Source organism: Macaca mulatta, chromosome 1 (assembly GCF_049350105.2).
Source record: "Macaca mulatta isolate MMU2019108-1 chromosome 1, T2T-MMU8v2.0, whole genome shotgun sequence".
In the NCBI taxonomy this organism is placed as follows: Eukaryota; Metazoa; Chordata; class Mammalia; order Primates; family Cercopithecidae; genus Macaca; species Macaca mulatta.
In genome coordinates, this window is record NC_133406.1 from 217,766,670 (window position 1) to 217,771,878 (window position 5,209).

General features: G+C 48.7%; 1 pseudogene; it reads right to left on the reverse strand.

Moving 5' to 3' along the window:
• Positions 1–4,478: 4,478 nt before the first annotated feature.
• LOC718706 (large ribosomal subunit protein eL29 pseudogene) lies at positions 4,479–4,962 on the reverse strand (annotated as a pseudogene).
• Positions 4,963–5,209: the final 247 nt, after the last annotated feature.

The following is a 5,209-nucleotide window of genomic DNA, read 5'->3' on the forward strand; positions in this document are numbered from 1 at the left end:
CCCGCCTCAGCCTCCCAAGTAGCTGGGACTACAGGCGCCCGCTACCACGCCCGGCTAATTTTTTGTATTTTTAGTAGAGACGGGGTTTCACCGTGTTAGCCAGGATAGTCTCGATCTCCTGACCTCGTGATCCACCCGCCTCGGCCTCCCAAAGTGCTGGGATTACAGGCTTGAGCCACCGCGCCCGGCCGGTCTTTTAAAATTCTTTATTCTTTTTTTAAATTTTTATTTTTTAGAGACGGGGTCTCATTTTGTCACCCAGGCTGGAGCGCAGTGACACTATTGATCAAAGCTCACTGCCGCCTCAGATTCCTGGGCTCAAGTGATCCCCTCACCTCAGCCTCCTGAGTAGCTGCAACTACAGGTGCACACCATTATGTCTGGCGAATTTTTTAAATTTTTTGTAAAGACAGGGTTTTGCTGTGTTGCCCAGGCTGGTCTTGAACTCCTGAGCTCAAGTGATCTTCCCACCTTGGCCTCCCAAAGTGTTGGTTGGGATTACAGGTGTGAGCCACTGTACCTGGCCAGTCTTTTGCTTTTTATTTATTTATTTTTTAGAGATGAGGTCTGTCTATGTTACCAAGGCTGGCCTTGAACTCCTGGACTCAAGGAATCCACCTCCTTAGCCTCCCAAGTAGCTGGGACTGCAGGCACATGTGCCCACACCCAGCTCATTAGTCTTTCTTTGTTTTGAGACGGAGTCTCGCTCTGTCACCCAGGCTGGAGTGCAGTGGTGCGATCTCGGCTCACTGCAAGCTCCGCCTCCCAGGTTCACGCCATTCTCCTGCCTCAGCCTACCAAGTAGCTGGGACTACACGTGCCCGCCACCACGCCCAGCTAATTTTTTGTATTTTTAGTAGAGATGGGGTTTCACCGTGTTAGCCAGGATGGTCTCTATCTCCTGACCTCGTGATCCTCCTGCCTCGGCCTCCCAAAGTGCTGGGATTACAGGCGTGAGCTACTGCGCCCGGCCTCATTAGTCTTTTTAAAAAGCAAGGTTTCTCTATTCATTAACCACTCCATTCACTAACTAATCTTCTGCTAAGCTTTTGAGCCATCAGACAGTTGAAAAATATTTATTGAGTGTTTAATGTTTGCCAGAGCCAGTGCTAAGCCCATGGGTGTAGTAGGAGGTAATCAAAGTAGGCAGGGGGCCTTTCCTGAATGGATTTTATAGTCTAGAAAGGAAGGCAAATCGTCGATGAAAAATATATAATTGTATTATAGTTGTGGTAAAGGCCAAAAAGCACAAATCCAATGATGTACAATCCTGTGCAAACAGAATGTGAGAAGTATGAGTCTAAAAGCAAGTATGAAACATCACTCAGTCCAAACATGAGTCTCAGACCAAAATGTGAGTCTCAGAACCAAGAACTAGAATCCTGTGCACATGCCTTCCAATTCTGCACATTTATGTATTTATTTTCATTTATTTATTTTTGAGACAGGGTCTCACTCTGTCGCCCAGGTTGGAGTGCAGTGGCGTGCTCTTGACTTACTTCAACCTCCCCCTCCCAGGTTCAAGCATTTTTTGTGCCTCAGCCTCCCGAGTAGCTGGGACCACAGGCATGCCCGGCTAATTTTTGTATTTTTTGTGAAGACTGGGTTTGCTTTGTTGCTCAGGCTGGTCTCAAACTCCTGATCTCAAAGTGATCCACTGGCCTCAGTCTCCCAAAGTGCTGGGATTACAGGTGTCAGCCACCATGCCCTGCTTTTTTTTTTTGTTTTTTTTTCAAACAGTTTCATTTTGTCACCCAGGCTGGAGTGCAATGGCATAATCAAGGCTCACTGCAGACTTGACCTCTTGGGCTCCGGTGATCCTCCCACCTCAGCCCCCCGAGTAGCTGAGACTACAGGCGTGCAGACCACCATGCCCAGCTAATTTTTGCATTTTTTGTAGAGATGGGGTTTTGCCATGTTGCCCAGGCTGGTCTTGAACTCCTTCAAGAGGCAGGAGCTTTCTGCCTGCCTCAGCCTCACAAAGTGCTGGGATTATAGATGTGAGCCACCCTGCCTGGTCTAGAAAATTTAAATTTAAATTGTTTGTTTGTTTATTTTAGTGTCCATTATATGCAAGGTACAAAACAGACATGATCCTTGTACTCAACAAGCTTGTACTCTAAGTGGGGAGACAGATATTGAGCCCTTATTATGGGCCTGGTAACAGGTGAAGAACTTACATGTATTATCTCATTTAAACTTCACACTAACTTTATCAGATAGGTACTATTATTACCCCCATTTGTGTGTGTGTGTGTGTGTGTGTGTGTATATATATATATATATATATATATATATATATATAGGAAACCAAAGAAGCCAGCCCATTTTTCTTTTTTATTTTTTAATTTTTTGACGGAGTCTTACTCTGTCACACAGGCTGGAGTGCAATGGTGCAATCTCGGCTCACTGCAATCTCCATCTTCCAGGTTTAAGTGATTCTCCTGCCTTAGCCTCCTGAGTAGCTGGGAGTACAGGTGCTTGTCACCACACCCGGCTAATTTTTGTATTTTTAGTAGAGACGGGGTTTTGCCATGTTGGCCAGACTGGTCTTGAACTCTTGACCTCAGGTGATCCACCCACCTCGACCTCCCAAAGTACTGGGATTGCAGGCGTGAGCCACCGTGCCCGGCCCCCAACTGATTTTTCACATGGAAAATGGAGTCACAGATTAGTGAAGCAACTTGCTCAAGGTCACACTAGTTAGTGGTGGATCGGAGATTTAAAGCCAGACAGTGAGGTTTCAGGGCCTTGCTGCCAGGCTTTGTGCTGCCAATCAGGCTGTGTGAGCTGCTGTTTGAAACTTCTTAGGCTCTTGGTCAGAAATGTGGAAGCATCATACTATGGAAGTGGTGGGGATAGCTTGAATTCAGGACAGAAATCCCCAAGGTTCAGAGGGGTTCCTGGGCAAAAAGAAAATCCCTTCCATTCCCCAGTGTTGGAGTTTGGCGTGTCTTACCCCATCATTTTTTAGATAAGCCACCATTTGGACCTACTCTGAGAACTCAGGAAGCATTTAACAAACCTCATGCACTGGAGGGGAAGGATGGTTATGGGGTACCCAGATTAGCTGGGCCATGCCAGGCCTGTTTCCAGGATCACAGGAAGAGAGCAGCCACCAAGCACATGCGGCCCATGGGGATGGGCCTGGGAAAAGGAGAGAACCATAGGAGGCCGTGGGAAAGAGGGTACAGAGACCACAACCCTGGGCTGGGACTCTTGTGGGTCCTGCTTGGAAGTGACCCACTGTGTGGCTTCAGGCAGTCACTGTGCTTCCCTGAACCTCGGTTTCCTCTTCTGGCTTTTCCCACTGCTTCCACAGTACAATGGGTTGTTTTGGTTTTTAATTTTTTATCTCTATAGAGTATTGGGGGAACAGGTGGTGGTTGGTTACATGAGTAAGTCCTTTAGTGGTGATTTGTGAGATTTTGCGCACCCATCACCTGAGCAGTATACACTGCACCCAATTTGTAGTCTTTTATCCCTCACCCCCTTCCCACCCAAATCTTTTTTTGTTTGTTTTTCTGTTTTTGAGATGGAGTCTCACTCTGTTGCCCAGGCTGGAGTGCAATGGTGTCATCTCAGCTCACTGTAATCTCTGGTTCCCGGGTTCAAGCAATTCTCCTGCCTCAGCCTCCTGAGTATCTGGGACTACAGGTGAACGCCACCACCATGCCCGGCTAATTTTTATATATTTTTAATAGAGACAGGGTTTCACCATATTGGCTAGGGTCTCGAACTCCTGGCCTCAAGTGATCTGCCCGCCTCGGCCTCCCAAAGTGCATGGATTACAGGTGTGAGCCACCGTGTCCAGCATGATGTTTCCAAATGCCTGACCAATTGCCTAGGATGAGGAAATGGAGGCAATGTGTTTGACCTTGCTCAAGGTCACACAGCTAAGAAGCGAGGAGCCTGGACACAAACCCAGGTTCTCATCCCCACCTACCCCAGTCCTTCCCACACTCAAAGGCGCAGCTCTCGCACTGAGCCAGACTCCCAGAGCAGGGGACTAGCTTGTTCTCAGGTGACCTTTCTCCCTACCCCCTGCAGACCACCCCAAGAGCCCCTTCAGGGCCAGAACTAGGTACCAGCCCCTCACCCAGCCCAACCCACCGCTGGGCACTCAACAGAATGGGTTTGTGATCAGTGGATGCAACTATTTCCCGGAAAAATAACTAAAACAAACCTGGCATTTGCAGCCTCAGCTGTCGGGGTGGCAAGCACGGCTTCACTTACTTCTGAAATAATTAACGACAGTGCTTGTCTAATCTCACTTGAGGTGCGAGGAGCCGAAAAACAAGGGGGAGAGTTGCTGCCTATGCCCCACAAAGGATTTAGAGGGCAATCTTTTTTTTTTTTTTTTTTTCTGCCTCAAGTTTATTTGTACAAATAGCACAGTAGGACCCCAGCCCCATGTAGACGGCAGCCCAGAGGGGTTGCACTGGTCCTTCTGTCCTCACATCGGCAGACACAGATCTCTACTCTGAAGCCTTTGTGGGGGCCTGGGCACCTTTGGGAGCCTGAACTGGAACTGAAGCTGGAGCTGCAGCCTGGGCCTTGGTTTGATCCTTGGCCTTTGGCTGGCACAGCCTGAGCCCCTTGACAACGTGGGCATGAGCACGCTTTCCAAGCTTGGGGTGGCCAAGGTAGGCAAGTCGATCGAGCTTGCGGCTGACACCCTTTGGGATCTTGGGCTTAACCTCCTTGGGCTCTACGAGGACCTCGATAGCCTCGGCACGTGCACTTGTGGCTTGGCACTGTTGGCCTGCAACTTCTTTAGGACCTTCTTGTTGTGCTTCCTGGCAAAGCGCATGTTCCTCAGGAATTTGGGGTCTACCCCCTTAAGAGATTCGTATCTTTGTCATCGGGGTTTCTTGATACCATTTCTGTGCCATTTTCGGGACTGGTTGTGTGTGGTGTGGTTCTTGGACTTGGCCATGTCTGCACCTTAAGCCGTGGCTCCCCTAGAGGGCTATTTTGATAAACTGGGCCTTAGAGCCTTGGCTGAGACAGCCCCTTGATTCTTGTTTTTTGGGCTTCAAGATGGCAGACAGTTGGCTCACAGTTCTCACTGAACCAGCTAGTCGTGTTATTGCCTAGAAGAAACAACTCTAGACATGCTTTCCCTCATACTCAGGCCCACACATTCCCACACAAATGCACATGCATTCAGTGTCCCTCCAGCTCACATCACGAGGTTACTCCCGGG